The sequence below is a fragment of the Sander vitreus genome, unplaced genomic scaffold, assembly GCF_031162955.1.
Source record: "Sander vitreus isolate 19-12246 unplaced genomic scaffold, sanVit1 ctg491_0, whole genome shotgun sequence".
In the NCBI taxonomy this organism is placed as follows: Eukaryota; Metazoa; Chordata; class Actinopteri; order Perciformes; family Percidae; genus Sander; species Sander vitreus.
In genome coordinates this window covers 19,949-37,840 of record NW_027595595.1, presented here as the reverse complement: position 1 = coordinate 37,840, position 17,892 = coordinate 19,949, and the positions used below count along the sequence as shown (strand labels likewise).

The window sequence follows — 17,892 nt, the reverse complement described above, 5'->3', positions numbered from 1 at the left end:
TTTACACGGAGTCTGGTGAGTTAAGCAATACCAATTTTGGGGATGTTTTTATGTTTTAAAAAAAGGGATCTTATTCTTTAACAGAATAACTGTTGACCTCTGTAGGAATCCTTTCCATGATGTTGTCAGAGATTGTCAAAAAATTGTTGTCACTTAGACAAGAACATAGGAAAATTGGGTCCAGGTTGAAAAAAAGAAAACCTTTTAAGATATACTGTATACTGTGGTACATTTTGTAATTTATTTTATTTCTATTTTTCATGTTCATACAGATTTTTGAGAGGATTTATGGAAATTAGAAAAAAACAGGGAAAACATTTTTTTTTAACCGCGCTGGGACCGACAGACAGCAAAAGAAAGTAGAAAGACCTTTGAATTATCTGGGGAGGAAAAACCCTGTAAACTACTACTACTGGTGACTGATGTGTTATTTTTTTTATACTGTAATATTCTATGTTTTTGCAGAAGTTGTAAGTCTGTTAACAGTTTAGATGAGATAAACTCATGACCAGTTCTCTGCTTATCATGCAGTCCAGTACAGACCACCCCAACAGATGTGGATCAGCAAGCAGGAGTATCATGGGTCCTTCCATCGTCTTTCACAAATGCTTCTAAACAGACTCTTCCTCCTTCCCCTCCCCAATCAAATGCCCAACAACTTCAGCTCTGTGGTAAACAACCACACCACATTTTTTAATACGTACATCAGGATTTCTAAAAAAACAAAAAAAAAACTGCCAAGATAAAGGATGAACTAGGTTATTCAGTATTATGCAGTTGCATCTGGGGATTTAGAAACATTTACATTTTGTTTTCTTTGAGTCAATTCAAATGGTTCAGACATGTATTCACCTCTGAAGACTGCCCAGTGTTTGGCGCACACTTAGAGCCGTTACACACCAACCAGACGGCCGACCGTTGGCAGAAAAGGCAGTCGGACTGATCAGTCGGGTCCCCGAGGTCCAAAAAAAATGCCTCAAAAACACACTGAGGCGACGCCGACTTGAGCGTACGCTCTGCGCGTGCGCGAAACGTAATACGTCTCCATGGCAGCAGGCGGCGCTTCTCTGTATTGTTTCATTTCAGATCGACAAAGCGTCAGTTTAAAAGATTTTTCGTCAGATTCTGAGAGGCTCATCCGCTCGCCATTTCCGGGTGAGTCCCGACTGCCCTGTCTCCGACTGAGCATGTCGGGTCGGCCAAAATGAAGGCTGACAGCTCCTCCTCCGACGGACTACGGCACGGAACAGACTCGAGTCACTGAACTCGCTAGACTGTCCAACGGCTGATAATCGGGTTGGTGTGTCAGGGCCCTTAAACATGGTTGTAGTATCGCTTGAATGTACATTTTGTCTGTTTTTTTTTGCACTTTCAGACTTAAAAAAATCTTGATCCTGGTATTGTACCTGTATAATACGAAAATAAAAATGTATTACTTTTGTACATGGACTAAAGTCAATTATTTGGAATTTATTAAATTCAATAGCCTTTATGTAAAATAATCAAAATAGTTTGTACTGCCGATGCCAAATAGTGTAATATACTGTGAACCACAATTACAGTTAAACTATAATACAGCAAGACAATTACAGTATAATTTAGCAAATTGTAATTACAGTACAATTACTGTAAGGTTATTATACTGTAAAACTAAGTTACAGTAAGGTTATACTGTGAAACTAAGTTACAGTAAGAGTATTATACTGTACAATGGAACTGCGTTAAGGGCATCGTACTGTAAAATACATGTACAGTTATGGTACTGTAATGGGGTAGTTACAGTAAGTAGGGGTAGTTACAGTAAGTAGTTACCTCTTATATACAATAAAAAGTCTAACAGTGTACACAGGGTATCAATAAAGTATTCTGATTATTAAAAGAAATGTTGATACCGGTACGGATGCTGCTACCGTGACCAGGGATGCAACGATTATACATTTTGTTGGTATGATTATAGTCTGAAGAATAATCACGGTTTCACGTTATATTGAATGACAAGGCTTTTTTTTTTCTTCCCGATTCTGGATACTAAAGAGGAAATTCTGTAGAAGCCTAAAAAGTATTCTATTCAGTACCCAGCCCTACACATGCCTCTATTTCGATGAGGACTGGTTAAATCGTCCGTCCTACATACAGAGTGCACCAGCTATGAAACCCTCAACCATAACATTGTTAATTATATAGTTGTATTGCTTATTACCGGTGTTAGACAGGCTATTGTAAAGTTCAGTGAGTTAAGCTACCAGTTCTACAATTAATTAAGCTTCATTGCACTGAAGCTAATGTTAGCTGCAAAATAAATGTAGCAAGCATAAGCTAACGTTACAGCAACATGGCAAAAGTAGTTTACTACATCGGCGCTATTTATACATCCATATAGAGCTGGGCGAATAGAAAAAAAATCATGTACGTCGCAGTCTGGTGCCCTGGTCTCAGCTATAAAAAAAAAAAACTTGCCCAAAACTGCTCTCGCGCTTCCAAAATGCTTTGGTTGACAGGCGGCCTTATGAAAGTAAAAGCAGCAATTGCTCGACCAATGAGAATTGGGTCGTATACAGCATTATATTCCATTATATTAATCTTTAATTTCATTTTTTCATTTTGAATTGTCACCTGGCGCCTGAATATTATGTTGTCCTCATGTCAATTTTCTGGAAATATATATTGGTTTGAGTGTTTTCCATACCATGAAACAATGACAAAATGATATAATAATGCTATATAGTCAACAACAACAAAACAGATGTGTGACAAGGCTTTCACACATACCGGTAAGTCACTTCTCGTTCCTCGCCTAAAAGTTTAATTCATTTTAACTTTAGTCGCGCAACCGTGCCCCTATTTTCACCTGTTGCTGAGTAACATACATTAACACTCCATGGTCTCGCGCACGTAGCATACCTGTAGCAAGCTCCTTCGTAGTAACGAGCGGTCAAAAACATCGAAGAGGAGCTCCGTGCTACAAAACGCCGGTTGCTAGTTGTTTAAGCCGCTACAGACCTCCGTCACAGCTCGGTCGTATCAGCGGCATTCAGTAGATGGGTTGAGCCGCAACAGAGTTCCTCCTCACCGGCTGCTCCGCCTGGTGCTCCATCAGGTCAGCGGTAGTTGGTGGTTCAGTTTTCCGAGGATAGGTGACTGTGAGCCAGGTACAGGACACAGCGAGCGGAGATTGCAGTTAAGTAAGTTATGAAACGACTAGTTAAGAAAAGAATTAATGTTAGTCCCTGTCGCTGCCAAGTTCAGGCATGCAAACAGGTCAGGTTTTTTTTTTTAAAAAGGCGCAAAACCCTGACCCTCTAGGGAAAATTTGGCACATTTTAAAGTTAAACGCATCAATCTGGTGCACTTTGAGAGCAAAATTAAAAGTCTACACCCTGATATTGGACATGTAATGTTCCTGGGCTTTGAGAAGAACAGCTCCAATGCCCTCTGGCCTCGACCCAGCGATACCCTCAGTCAGGCTGGCAGCCAGCTGCTCTCCACGCAGCCTGTTAAGGCCTGATTAGACCTGAAATTTAAGGTAAATACATTTAGCTAAATGAATGGGGGAAAAAAAGGTGCATTTGGAGCACAGTGTCAGTCATATTTTTGATAAGAAGATTAATGTTGTGCAGTTTGCCATGTAAGTTAGTTAACGTTTAGTGCAATGAGTCAAACTCTGTTCATCCCACACTGCAAAGACACTAACACTGGTCGAAAATCGGCATAGCTTCCCTTTAACGTAAGCTAACGTAATTTAACGTTTGTAATGACAAGCCGGAGAGGAGACTGTCAGCTAACGTCGCTAGCTAACACATAGCTTACGTTAACTTAGCTAACATTAGTAAATGATCGCGGGCAATTATCAATGATAACTTCTTCAGTAACGCTAACGTGACACACACAGGTGACTAATCACTTACAGACCCCCCCCCACACACACACACACCCCCCCACACACACACTTTGGCTAACTCTGGCAGCCTGCTTCCTCCTCGTTTTTTCCAACATGAAATGTAATAATAAAGTGTCATCACTATAGATATGTGTGTTGATGCTGCATTTCTTTAAATAACTGTTCATTTCTTCTTTTATAACTTGTATTCTTGCATTTCATATCTAGTACGTCTCAGTCTATTTTAGCTGTGCCACTGCTCTTTAATGTTTTATGTGAAGAACTCTGAATTGCCTCGTTGCTGAAATGTGCTATACGAATAAAGCTGCCTTGCCTTGGTCATGCTTTAATAATTGAAAAACTGCACTGGAGAAAGAAAAGGGATTCCGCTCTCATCCTCCCGCTGAAGCTCGGACTGCAGGTCAAAAAGGTGCAGCGAAGCCGATCTGGGTCCGTCCTCGGCGGGCTGTGGTGGCGTCTGACATCGTGGCCTCAGTATTTCATTTTGAAACAGTGTCGTTAACGGGTTCAAAACGTCTTGTAGTCGTGGTCAACAGAGGTCCACTAACGTGTTTTGGTACTGTTGGTTTTCACACCTGATGCAAACCGTACAGTTATAAAGACAAACTGTACTAAGAACACCTTTTCAAGTGGACTTGGACACGGATCAAGTTCACACTAATCAAACGAACTGGACTTGGGGTAAAGTGTACTTGGATCTGGCCCAGGTCCCTGATCAGAATACGATGGCAGTTAAAAGCCCCCTTACTGCATTACATATTTTTACATTTTGAATTATCACCTGTATTTTACTTACACATAAATAAAGATGTTTTACTTAATGTGTCCCACTAAAGGCCCAGTATCAGCCAGGAAAAATCATAAATTAACACTATTTGTTATTTCAAAGTCATTCAATGCAGTCTAAAGAAGAATATAACACATTGTAAACGTCTCCCACCTCTCCGCTGGCCAGCTGACAGTTTCCTCTCAGAGTTCATGTTGAAGTGCCTCTCCTCGACTTCTCCCCGACCTGCGTTTGAGGAAAAATACGAAGCTCACAACATATCCAATAACACACGTTAGCAGGAGCTAGCTGTGGCTAACGTTAGCTTAGCGCGCGGACTACCTGCAACAACAGCAGTAAACGCGTTTCCGGTCAGAGAAAGAAAACAGACCTGCTCTTTGTAGCTTCGTTTCAGGTTTTAAAACCTCATGCAGCAGTTTGTGATGTTTCTCTCTGGAAGGAGACCAAACACTGGCGCGTTTTACTCCGCCGTCCTCATCGAGAGGTAAAATGTAAACAATGGGACGGAGGTCGTAGCGTCTTCCGGAATCCGGAAACACAAACACAACTTCCGCTACACTCCTCTGCCCTTCAAAATAAAATACATGTTTTAAGAGTCGATTTTACCCACTGTCCTTTAATAAGATGAGATCAAATCAGTGGTTGAATGTAAATTAGTACATTTGCTCATGTACTGTACTTTTAAGGTATTATTTACTTACGTATTTTATACGTTTAATGAATTGTACTTTTTGACTTGGATTGACTGCACGGCACAGATTCCGGCCGTACTAAATGAGGTCTGTCTGTTCTCTAAAGCCTCTGGTTGACGTTTAAATATGAAAAAATGTGAAAGACATACACTTTTCACGATAACCCTCTGATTAATGTGTATAATAAACCTGTAACTTTGAAGTTCAATATTTAAGGATCATAGTTCAAAGAATAAGAATATAGTTGCCTGTCCAGAGATGTAACAAACCCCTATGGTAATATTGGAGATGTATTTGAAAGATGGAGACAGCTTAGAGCCCAAAAGGACGCTGAGTTGGCTAATTTCCCCCTGAACAGGTAAGCATTAGCTTCAGGCTAATTTATCACAGCTACAAGGGACGGGCATTTTATGTCATTTCAACATTTTTCATGTATTTTTATGTACCATCTTAAGTCTGTGTTAACGTAGTGTTTCTGTGTAAATGTAATATGCCAGGGAAAACAGTCTGCCTTTTCAATCCTTTTTCATTTGCTACCAGGATAGCATAATGGGTGGCATTGGGATAAGGTACACATGCTGATGGGATACAAACAGAGGTAATCTCTGCAACAACAAGGTGCTGCTGGGATTTGAACCCAGGATCTCCTGTTTACTAGACAGGCACTTTAACCAACTAAGCCACAGCACCTCCTTTTGGGGTTTTGTAATGTTAAGTCTTAATTTCTCTGTTACCTTCTATAAGCTGTATAATATACAGTATACTGACTGATTGAAATTTTTTTCCATTTACTATAACTGATATTTTGCTTCTCCGGGAACCATCACCTTATCGTGGTGGAGAGGTTTGTGTGTCCCTATGAACCTGAGGGCTGTGTTGTCTGGAGCTTTGTGCTCCTGGTAGGGTCTCCCAAGGCAAAGTGGTCTCAGGTGAGGGGCCAGACAAAGAATGGTTCAAAAATCCTATGAAAAATCGAGGAAGGGATGAAGTGACCCTGCCCGGAGGAAGCCCGGGGCCCCCGTCTGGAGCCAGGCCCAGATGGAGGGCTCGTCAGCGAGCGTCTGGTGGCCGGGTTTGCCACGGAGCCCGGTCGGGCACAGCCCGAAAAAGCTACGTGGCGGACATCCCTCCATCCCATGGGCCCACCACCTGTGGGAGGAACCGCTGGGCTCGGGTGCGCTGCCACATGGGTGGCAGTGAAGGTCAGGGGCCTCGACGGAAAGTCTTGGTTCTGGAACCATACTCCTGGATAGGGGTTGGACTCTTTTCTTTTCCAGAGTTGCCCAGGGTGTGAGGCGCCGGGCGGGTGTGGGGATACTCACAAGCCCCCGGCTGAGCGCCGCTACGTTGGAGTTTAGCCCGGTGGACGAGAGCGTCGCCTCCCTACGCCTGCGGGTTGTGGGGGGGAAAACTCTGACTGTTGTTTGTGCATATGCACCAAACAAGAGTTCAGAGTATTCGGCCTTCTTGGAGACCTTGAGTGGAGTCCTGCATGGGGCTCCAGTTGGGGACTCCTTAGTTCTGCTGGGGGACTTCAACGCGCACGTGGGTAATGATGGAGACACATGGAGAGGCGTGATTGGGAGGAACGGCCTCCCTGATCTAAACCAGAGTGGTTGTTTGTTGTTGGACTTCTGTGCTAGTCATGGATTGTCTATAACGAACACCATGTTCGAACATAGGGATGCTCATAAGTGTACTTGGTACCAGAGCACCCTAGGCCAAAGGTCAATGATCGATTTTATAATCATTTCATCTGATTCATCTGGGGGTCAGGGGGTGGGGGAAGACTCTGGACAGACCTGGTAAGCCCAAACGGGTAGTGCGGGTAAATTGGGAACGTCTGGAGGAGGCCCCTGTCCGACAGACTTTCAACTCACACCTCCGGCGGAGCTTTTCGTGCATCCCTGTGGAGGCTGGGGGCATTGAACCCGAGTGGACAATGTTCAAAGTTTCCATTGCTGAAGCTGCGGTGAGGAGCTGTGGTCTTAGGGTCTTAGGTGCCTCAAGGGGCGGTAACCCACGAACACCGTGGTGGACACCGGTGGTCAGGGAAGCCGTCCGACTGAAGAAGGAGTCTTTCCGGGATATGTTATCCCAGACGACTCCGGAGGCAGTTGCAAGGTAACGAAGGGCACGAAGGGCTGCAGCCTCTGCCGTGAAAGAGGCAAAGCAGCGTGTGTGGGAGAAGTTCGGAGAAGACATGGAGAAGGACTTTCGGTCGGCACCAAGGTGCTTCTGGAAAACCATTCGCCACCTCAGGAGGGGGAAGCGGAGAACCATCCAAGCTGTGTACAGTAAGGATGGGACGCTGTTGACCTCAACTGAGGAGGTAATAGGGCGGTGGAAGGAGCACTTTGAGGAACTCCTAAATCCGACTAATACGCCCTCTATGGTAGAGACAGAGCTGGAGGATGAGGGGGGATTGGCGTCAATTTCCCTGGTGGAGGTTGCTGAGGTAGTTAAACAACTCCACAGTGGCAAAGCCCCAGGAATTGATGAGATCCGTCCAGAAATGCTTAAAGCTCTGGGTGTGGAGGGGTTGTCTTGGTTGACACGCCTCTTCAACATTGCGTGGAAGTCTGGGACGGTGCCTAAGGAGTGGCAAACCGGGGTGGTGGTTCCCCTTTTTAAAAAGGGGGACCAGAGGGTGTGTGCCAATTACAGGGGTATCACACTTCTCAGCCTCCCCGGTAAAGTCTACTCGAAGGTGCTGGAAAGGAGGGTTCGGTCGATAGTCGAATCTCAGGTTGAAGAGGAACAATGCGGATTCCGTCCTGGTCGTGGAACAACGGACCAGATCTTTACTCCCGCAAGGATCCTGGAGGGAGCCTGGGAGTATGCCCAACCAGTCTACATGTGTTTTGTGGACACCGTCACCACCTTTAAGAGTAAACTTAAAACTCTCCTCTTCGATAAAGCTTATAGTTAGGGAGTGAGGAGTTGCAGCGTTCGCCTAGACCGGCGAGGGAAGGTGTGTAGCCACAGTCATGACGCACCGCCTCCCTATCTCGGCTTCTCTTCATAGAAAGCTTACTATATTTAGGGTATGAGGAGTTGCAGCGTTCGCCTAGACCGGTGGGGGTGTGTGTGTAGCCACAGTCATGGCGCACCCCCACCCTAATTCAAAATCAATAAAAAGTTTATATAAAATGTCATCATGTTGAGTCGATTCTGAACCAATCAGCTGTTAGATCAGCTGAGAGGCCGGCGTTTCCCAGCATGCCCTGGGTTCGCCTGGGTCTTGCAGTCGGTGAAAAGCAACTGCGCCGCCTGCGTCTCAGAACTGCGGCCAGCTTGATCTCGTGAGGTTATCGTTGCCCACGTGTGAATGACGTCAGAGCAAGTCAGGATCAAGTCAGACACAAATTGAACCGGCAGCACCCATCACACTAGAACCAAACGGTTTACTCATTTTGTCGGGGCTGAACGTGGCCCAGGTGTACGCCAAGACCTTGTGACATCACTGTTGGGTGTGGCTTAAGGTGCATGTGATGCATGAGGCACTGGAAGCCAGTGTAGAGACTTCAGAACTGGAGTGATGTGATCCATTCTCTTCGTCTTAGTGAGGACTCGAGCAGCAGCGTTCTGAATCAGCTGCAGCTGTCTGATTGATTTTTTAGGGAGACCTGTAAAGACACCGTTACAGTAGTCAAGTCTACTGAAGATAAAAGCATGGACAATTTTTTCCAAATCCTGCTGAGACATAAGTCCTTTAACCCTTGATATATTTTTAAGGTGGTAATAGGCTGACTTTGTAATTGTCTTAATGTGGCTGTTAAAATTCAGGTCTGAGTCCATGACTACACCAAGATTGCTGGCTTTGTCTGTTGTTTTTAACATTATCGTTTGAAGCTGAGTGCTGACTTTTAATCGTTCCTCCTTTGCTCCAAAAACAACCACCTCAGTTTTTTTATCATTTAATTTAAGAAAGTTCTGGCACATCCAGTCGTTAATTTGTTCAATGCACTTAGTCAGTTGTTGTATTGGACTATAGTCCCCTGCCGATAAAGTTATATAAATTTGTGTGTCATCCGCATAACTATGGTAACTTATTTTATTGTTTTCCATAATTTGAGCCAGTGGAAACATGTAGATACAGGAGAGGCCCCAGAAAGGAGCCTTGGGGAACTCCGCACGTCATATTTGTATGCTCAGATGTATAATTCCCTATAGACACAAAGTAGTCCCTATTCTTTAAATAAGACTCAAACCACTTTAGTACTGATCAGAAATGCAAACCCAGTTTTCCAATCGGTCTAGTAATATGTCATGGTCGACCGTCTCAAATGCAGACAGAAGAAGGTGGCAAAATCATTGCAGCCCTCGGTGGATAAAAGTTCAGATGCTACTGGTAGGTTTGTTAACCTATCGACAGTAGGACTGCCTTGAATTCCTCAGTATTACATATTGCACCTTTAATATCCTAATGTTATATATAACTTTCGGGTGTTATCTGGTGACAACACTGTGTAATAACCTGACAATTAGGCACTGCTGGGATTTGAACCCAGGATCTCCTGTTTACGAGACAGGCGCTTTAACCACTAAGCTACAGCGCCCATCACAGAACCAGACGGTTTAATTTACTAGTTTTCAATCTGCTACCAGGCTAGCATGGGAATCGGGTACACATGCTGATGGGATGCAAACAGAGGTAATCTCTGCAACAACAAGGTGCTGCTGGGATTTGAACCCAGGATCTCCTGTTTACGAGACAGGCGCTTTAACCACTAAGGTACAGCGCCAATCACACTAGAACCCGATGGTTTACTCATTTTGTCGGGGCTGAACGTGGCCCAAACTTGAACTTTAACGACCACGGCATTTTGTCTGTTAAGAAAAGAACCAAGAAAAAAGGGGAAAAAAGGAAATGGATTGAACACATTTGTGACAGGAAGTAGGTTATTGATTAGTAATCAAAACAAACAACATAATTAGGTAAATAACTAAGGTGTGTATTGTAGCTTAAACTCGCATTGCTCTGCATTTCATGTGTTTTTATGTACCATCTTAAGTCTGTGTTAATGTAGTGTTTCTGTGTAAATGTAATATGCCTTTTCAATCCTTTTTTACCTGCTACCAGGGTAGCATGGGAATCAGGTACACATGCTGATGGGATGCAAACAGAGGTAATCTCTGCAACAACAAGGTGCTGCTGGGATTTGAACCCAGGATCTCCTGTTTACTAGACAGGCACTTTAACCAACTAAGCCACAGCACCTTCTTCAGGGGCAGCCGTAATGTTAAGTCTTAATTTCTCTGTAACCTTTTATAAGCTGTATAATATACAATATACTGACTGATAGAAATTTTTTTTCCATTTACTATAACTGAGGTAAGAGACAGAAAGGTCATGTGTTCATGTCACAGAGTAGGCCCGTTCCAGATGAACTGCGCCTCGCTTGTAAAGTGGACGAGAGCAGGCGGTGACAAAAATCCGTGGTCAAGTCGGACAGTTTCCAGCCGATACCAGCAGCCTTCAGGCTGAACAGGTAGTCACAGAAACACTGTGCGCCGATTCTGATTTAATGAAATGTTATCAGACCCATATATTAGCTTGTACATAGTCTCCAGTTGTTTTTATTATGACAGAGTAGCTGTCAAAATGCTCTACATGCGATCTGTTGCTGATTTTAATTAATAACAGACTGTAGATGATCTGTAATCTGAACGGATTTAGTCTCTCTGACTTCTAAACGTATATCAGCCACACAACATGTGGTTTGTACAGAATAAGCCTTTAAATCAGACACATCATCTTTCAAACACTGTTTGAAAGATAATTAACCAACAATCAGGCACTGCTGGGATTTGAACCCAGGATCTCCTGTTTAACCACTGGGCTACAGCGCCTCCTACAGGCTGCTCCCGCTTGCGAGCATACAATGAGCTAGTGAACAGGGCTATGACCAATACTAGATGTGAAACAATTCAAACTCTGATTTGAAAATGTTTTTTGTGTAAATGTAATATGCCAGGGAAAACAGTCAGCCTTTTCAATCCTCTTTTACCTTTTTCCTTTGCTACCAGGATAGCATAATGGGTAGCATTGGGATCGGGTAGACATGCTGATGGGATGAAAACAGAGGCAATCTCTGCAACAACAAGGTGCTGCTGGGATTTGAACCCAGGATCTCCTGTTTACTAGACAGGCACTTTAACCAACTAAGCCACAGCACCTCCTTAAGCTCTTCTGTAATGTTAAGTCTTAATCTCTCTGATCAACATGATTAGGAATTACCATAATTAAACAATATGATTTAACGTTAATTAAGTCACCTATTATGGGGCATCACTTACAGAGATCAAGAAAACATTGCCAGTTTAATTACTTAATTAAGTCTTATAAAATATACTAAATAATTCAATTTGGAATTAATAATTAAATTGAATAACTATAGCCAAAATTACCAAATTTATTTAAATTTATCTTTATTCATAAACTAAATAAAGCAAAAGTAAAACACACAATATGTAACTAAACTATAAGATCTTAGCTAAAAGGAGGCAAAGGGAGTGTGTGTGTTGTACAGTCAAAGACAAGATGGCTTAGATTACATTACATTACATGTTGTGTAATTTAGCTGAAGCATATAATTAAAACAACATGTTCAAATCAAAGATGGCGCGTCTTTGTTAAGGTCTTGAGTCTCCTGACGGCGTGTTCTACGTCCGAGTCAAATCAAAGGCTGTAAGGCGGGAGGTTTGCTTACTATTAAAGTGGGTATGTCTGGATGTTTAAAGTCAATCTGTGTAAGTTGAGGTACCAGGTTAGGAAAGAGAAGGTTAGTTACATGCCAGACTTGGAGATGCCCCGATCACGTTTTTTTGCCTCAGATATCGATTGCCGATCATCAATTATCAATCTGCCAATATCTGCCAATAGTGGGATCATTTTTGCATGGTTTTGTTTGATTATAGCAGCTAATATGACTCAGGGTTTTTCCTGCATGCGGAAAGTTTTGGAGAAAGAAAAATCACCAGCACCAAAGCGTCTAATTTGGTTGTTAACTTGACACAGCTTCTCTACTCTCCTTCCAGACTGACGCTCCACTTCACTAAATAGTTTCCCTCCTGTGTGGATTCTCATGTGTCTATGCAAACTTCCACTCGGTTTAAAAAGCTTTCTTACAGCCTGAGCAGCTGAACAGTTTTTCTCATGTGTGCATTCTCATGTGTGTCTGCAAATGCCCACTCTGCATAAAAGCCTTCAGACAGAGCAGCTAAATCGTTTTTTTCTGTGTGGACTCAAATTCAAAAGAACAGGTAAGCATTAGCTTCAGGCTAATTTATCACAGCTACAAGGGACGGGCATTTTATGTCATTTCAACATTTGTGTACTCACATTGAATCATTTAGCTACCTGAGTTGGTTACTCGCAAAAACAATTGAGACACAGCCAGTAAAGTAATCCCAGCTGGTCCTCGCTAACGCCGCCATGCTAACCCTGCTTACTGCTAATGTTACTGGAGGACCAGCATTTAGCTATCAGGCTCCTCTCCTGTGGAACCAGCTCCCAGTCTGGGTTCGGGAGGCAGACACCGTCACCACCTTTAAGAGTAAACTTAAAACTCTCCTCTTCGATAAAGCTTATAGTTAGGGAGTGAGGAGTTGCAGCGTTCGCCTAGACCGGCGAGGGAAGGTGTGTAGCCACAGTCATGACGCACCGCCTCCCTATCTCGGCTTCTCTTCATAGAAAGCTTACTATATTTAGGGTATGAGGAGTTGCAGCGTTCGCCTAGACCGGTGGGGGTGGGTGTGTAGCCACAGTCATGGCGCACCTCCACCCTAATTCAAAATCAATAAAAAGTTTATATAAAATGTCATCATGTTGAGTCGATTCTGAACCAATCAGCTGTTAGATCAGCTGAGAGGCCGGCGTTTCCCAGCATGCCCTGGGTTCGCCAGGGTCTTGCAGTCGGTGAAAAGCAACTGCGCCGCCTGCGTCTCAGAACTGCGGCCAGCTTGATCTCGTGAGGTTATCGTTGCCCACGTGTGAATGACGTCAGAGCAAGTCAGGATCAAGTCAGACACAAATTGAACCGGCATGCATTGCGGCGTCGCTGGTGATCGATTCTGGCTCATCTCACTTTTCAATATCCTCACTACAAAGTGCTTTACAAAACAGCAAAGTAACACATGACATGACTGAGCAATCATAAAAACATCAGGATTAAAAAATAAAGACTATTAGGTGTATAAAACCCTGTACAATGTAAGGAAGTGTGGTAAAAAACTATTTAAAAAGAAAAAGTAGACAGTTCAAATGGATAGACTTTATAAACTCTAGCACGAATAAAACCAGACATTTTATTAAGTTGGCTGTAAAAGTTTTAAAGTCGGTTGAGAGTTTTTTGAACGACAGAAATCTGTTCAGATGAGATCTTGAGTGCAACATGGACACATGTAACATTATGGTACTATCATACTATGGTTTTAAACTTCAATTGGTAATAGCCTAATGTTACATATAACTTTCTGGATATGGGAAATCAGGTCTTAAGTTTATCGCCCTTGTTGAAAATAAAGAGGCAAACAGTGTTGTAAAGATAATTAACAAGCACTGCTGGGATTTGAACCCAGGATCTCCTGTTTACAAGACAGGCGCTCTAACCACTGAGCTACAGCGCCTCCTACAGACTGATCCCTCTTACGAGCATACAATGAGCTAGTGAACAGGGCTATGACCAATACTAGATGTGAAACAATTCAAACTCTGATTTGAAAATGTTTTTTGAGAAGGGAAATGGATTGAACACATTTGTTACTGGAGGTAGGTTATTGATTAGTAAAGCTCCATTGAAAAAAGATATTAACTGTAATTTAAACATGACCAAACTAGTGTATTTTGCTTTGTTCTCACTAACAGCACCATGCTGACATCACTGGAGGACCAGGCAAGGGGGTAGCCACGGCTCTTTATAATTAGGCACAGTTTACTCATTTTGTCAGGTCATTGTATGTAAACACTGTGTTGAGGTAATCACCTGACAATTAGGCACTGCTGGGATTTCAACCCAGGATCTCCTGTTTACGAGACAGGCACTTTAACCACTAAGCTACAGCACCCATCACACTAGAACCAAACGGTTTACTCATTTTGTCGGGGCTGAACGTGGCCCAGGTGTACGCCAAGACCTTGTGACATCACTGTTGGGTGTGGCTTAAGGTGCATGTGATGCATGAGGCACTGGAAGCCAGTGTAGAGACTTCAGAACTGGAGTGATGTGATCCACTCTCTTCGTCTTAGTGAGGACTCGAGCAGCAGCGTTCTGAATCAGCTGCAGCTGTCTGATTGATTTTTTAGGGAGACCTGTAAAGACACCGTTACAGTAGTCAAGTCTACTGAAGATAAAAGCATGGACAATTTTTTCCAAATCCTGCTGAGACATAAGTCCTTTAACCCTTGATATATTTTTAAGGTGGTAATAGGCTGACTTTGTAATTGTCTTAATGTGGCTGTTAAAATTCAGGTCTGAGTCCATGACTACACCAAGATTGCTGGCTTTGTCTGTTGTTTTTAACATTATAGTTTGAAGCTGAGTGCTGACTTTTAATCGTTCCTCCTTTGCTCCAAAAACAACCACCTCAGTTTTTTCATCATTTAATTTAAGAAAGTTCTGGCACATCCAGTCGTTAATTTGTTCAATGCACTTAGTCAGTTGTTGTATTGGACTATAGTCCCCTGCCGATAAAGTTATATAAATTTGTGTGTCATCCGCATAACTATGGTAACTTATTTTATTGTTTTCCATAATTTGAGCCAGTGGAAACATGTAGATGTTAAACAGGAGAGGCCCCAGAAAGGAGCCTTGGGGATCTCCGCACGTCATATTTGTATGCTCAGATGTATAATTCCCTATAGACACAAAGTAGTCCCTATTCTTTAAATAAGACTCAAACCACTTTAGTACTGATCAGAAATGCCAACCCAGTTTTCCAATCGGTCTAGTAATATGTCATGGTCGACCGTCTCAAATGCAGACAGAAGAAGGTGGCAAAATCATTGCAGCCCTCGGTGGATAAAAGTTCAGATACTGGTAGGTTTGTTAACCTATCGACAGTAGGACTGCCTTGAATTCCTCAGTATTACATATTGCACCTTTAATATTCTAATGTTATATATAACTTTCGGGTGTTATCTGGTGACAACACTGTGTTGAGGTAATCACCTGACAATTAGGCACTGCTGGGATTTGATCCAGAATCTCCTGTTTACGAGACAGGTGCTTTAACCACTAAGCTACAGTGCCCATCACACTAGAACCAGACGGTTTAATTTACTAGTTTTTACCAAAACACCATAATTAGGCCAAATGAACACAAATGGCTGATGAATAAACTAAGGTGTATATTGTAGCTTAAACTCACATTGCTCTGCATTTCATGTGGTTTTATGTACCATCTTAAGTCTGTGTTAATGTAATATGCCAGGGAAAACAGCCTTTTCAATCTGCTACCAGGGTAGCATCCTTCCAGACTGACGCTCCACTTCACTAAATAGTTTCCCTCCTGTGTGGATTCTCATGTGTTTATGTAAACTTCCACTTTCTTTAAAAGCTTTCTTACATACTGAGCAGCTAAATGGTCTCTCTCCTGTGTGGATTCTCATGTGTGTCACTAAATGTCCACTATCTGTAAAAGCTTTATTGCAGACTGAGCAGCTAAATGGTTTCTCTCCTGTGTGAGATCTCATGTGTCGCTTTAAAGCTGTTCCCCACTGTAAAATATTTCTGACAGACTGAGCAGCTAAATGGTCTCTCTCCTGTGTGGATTCTCATGTGTGTCACTAAATGTCCACTTCTGTAAAAGCATTCTTACAGACTGAGCAGCTAAATGGAGCGTGGCCCAGGTGTACGCCAAGACATTGTGACATCACTGTTGGGTGTGGCTTAAGGTGCATGTGATGCATGAGGCACTGGAAGCCAGTGTAGAGACTTCAGAACTGGAGTGATGTGATCCATTCTCTTCGTCTTAGTGAGGACTCGAGCAGCAGCGTTCTGAATCAGCTGCAGCTGTCTGATTGATTTTTTAGGGAGACCTGTAAAGACACCGTTACAGTAGTCAAGTCTACTGAAGATAAAAGCATGGACAATTTTTTTCCAAATCCTGCTGAGACATAAGTCCTTTAACCCTTGATATATTTTTTAAGGTGGTAATAGGCTGACTTTGTAATTGTCTTAATGTGGCTGTTAAAATTCAGGTCTGAGTCCATGACTACACCAAGATTGCTGGCTTTGTCTGTTGTTTTTAACATTATCGTTTGAAGCTGAGTGCTGACTTTTAATCGTTCCTCCTTTGCTCCAAAAACAACCACCTCAGTTTTTTTCATCATTTAATTTAAGAAAGTTCTGGCACATCCAGTCGTTAATTTGTTCAATGCACTTAGTCAGTTGTTGTATTGGACTATAGTCCCCCTGCCGATAAGGTTATATAAATTTGTGTGTCATCCGCATAACTATGGTAACTTATTTTATTGTTTTCCATAATTTGAGCCAGTGGAAACATGTAGATGAAACAGGAGAGGCCCCAGAAAGGGAGCCTTGGGGAACTCCGCACGTCATATTTGTATGCTCAGATGTATAATTCCCTATAGACACAAAGTAGTCCCTATTCTTTAAATAAGACTCAAACCACTTTAGTACTGATCAGAAATGCCAACCCAGTTTTCCAATCGGTCTAGTAATGCAGACAGAAGAAGGTGGCAAAATCATTGCAGCCCTCGGTGGATAAAAGTTCAGATACTGGTAGGTTTGTTAACCTATCGACAGTAGAACTGCCTTGAATTCCTCAGTATTACATATTGCACCTTTAATATCCTAATGTTACATATAACTTTCGGGTGTTATCTGGTGACAACACTGTGTAATAACCTGACAATTAGGCACTGCTGGGATTTCAACCCAGGATCTCCTGTTTACGAGACAGGCGCTTTAACCACTAAGCTACAGTGCCCATCACACTAGAACCAGACGGTTTAATTTACTAGTTTTTACCAAAACACCATAATTAGGCCAAATGAACACAAATGGCTGATGAATAAACTAAGGTGTATATTGTAGCTTAAACTCACATTGCTCTGCATTTCATGTGGTTTTATGTACCATCTTAAGTCTGTGTTAATGTAATATGCCAGGGAAAACAGTCAGCCTTTTCAATCTGCTACCAGGGTAGCATGGGAATCGGGTACACATGCTGATGGGATGCAAACAGAGGTAATCTCTGCAACAACAAGGTGCTGCTGGGATTTGAACCCAGGATCTCCTGTTTATGAGACAGGCGCTTTAACCACTAAGCTTCAGCGCCCATCACACTAGAACCCAAACTTGAACTTTAGCGACCATGGCATTTTGTCTGTTAAGAAAAGAACCAAGAAAAAGGTCTGGGGAGTTGTGTATTGCTGCATGACTTCCAGAGCCGTTGCATCGGGCTTCCTTTGTGTTGCCATTTTAAACTCTGGTCGATATATGAGGACTTTGGTTAACCTTTTCTCAGATCTCTGCAAGGTAAAT

General features: G+C 42.7%; 1 long non-coding RNA gene and 10 other non-coding genes across 11 annotated transcripts; all 11 read right to left on the bottom strand.

Moving 5' to 3' along the window:
* Nucleotides 1-1,793: 1,793 nt before the first annotated feature.
* LOC144514191 (uncharacterized) lies at nucleotides 1,794-5,227 on the bottom strand. Its single transcript, XR_013501277.1, has 3 exons — nucleotides 5,056-5,227; nucleotides 4,839-4,910; nucleotides 1,794-3,511 (listed from the first exon to the last, which is right to left on the bottom strand). It is a non-coding gene; the product is annotated as an uncharacterized LOC144514191 (long non-coding RNA).
* Nucleotides 5,228-5,993: 766 nt separating this feature from the next.
* trnat-agu (transfer RNA threonine (anticodon AGU)) lies at nucleotides 5,994-6,067 on the bottom strand. The gene has a single exon. It is a non-coding gene; the product is annotated as a tRNA-Thr (tRNA).
* Nucleotides 6,068-9,866: 3,799 nt separating this feature from the next.
* Nucleotides 9,867-9,939, bottom strand: trnat-cgu (transfer RNA threonine (anticodon CGU)). Its single transcript has one exon. It is a non-coding gene; the product is annotated as a tRNA-Thr (tRNA).
* Nucleotides 9,940-10,052: 113 nt separating this feature from the next.
* trnat-cgu (transfer RNA threonine (anticodon CGU)) lies at nucleotides 10,053-10,125 on the bottom strand. The gene has a single exon. It is a non-coding gene; the product is annotated as a tRNA-Thr (tRNA).
* A 402-nt stretch (nucleotides 10,126-10,527) lies between these two features.
* trnat-agu (transfer RNA threonine (anticodon AGU)) lies at nucleotides 10,528-10,601 on the bottom strand. The gene has a single exon. It is a non-coding gene; the product is annotated as a tRNA-Thr (tRNA).
* An 885-nt stretch (nucleotides 10,602-11,486) lies between these two features.
* Nucleotides 11,487-11,560, bottom strand: trnat-agu (transfer RNA threonine (anticodon AGU)). Its single transcript has one exon. It is a non-coding gene; the product is annotated as a tRNA-Thr (tRNA).
* Nucleotides 11,561-13,938: 2,378 nt separating this feature from the next.
* On the bottom strand, nucleotides 13,939-14,011 carry trnat-ugu (transfer RNA threonine (anticodon UGU)). The gene has a single exon. It is a non-coding gene; the product is annotated as a tRNA-Thr (tRNA).
* Nucleotides 14,012-14,376: 365 nt separating this feature from the next.
* trnat-cgu (transfer RNA threonine (anticodon CGU)) lies at nucleotides 14,377-14,449 on the bottom strand. The gene has a single exon. It is a non-coding gene; the product is annotated as a tRNA-Thr (tRNA).
* A 1,112-nt stretch (nucleotides 14,450-15,561) lies between these two features.
* On the bottom strand, nucleotides 15,562-15,633 carry trnat-cgu (transfer RNA threonine (anticodon CGU)). Its single transcript has one exon. It is a non-coding gene; the product is annotated as a tRNA-Thr (tRNA).
* A 1,629-nt stretch (nucleotides 15,634-17,262) lies between these two features.
* On the bottom strand, nucleotides 17,263-17,335 carry trnat-cgu (transfer RNA threonine (anticodon CGU)). The gene has a single exon. It is a non-coding gene; the product is annotated as a tRNA-Thr (tRNA).
* Nucleotides 17,336-17,613: 278 nt separating this feature from the next.
* Nucleotides 17,614-17,686, bottom strand: trnam-cau (transfer RNA methionine (anticodon CAU)). The gene has a single exon. It is a non-coding gene; the product is annotated as a tRNA-Met (tRNA).
* Between the last annotated feature and the right edge of the window lie 206 nt (nucleotides 17,687-17,892).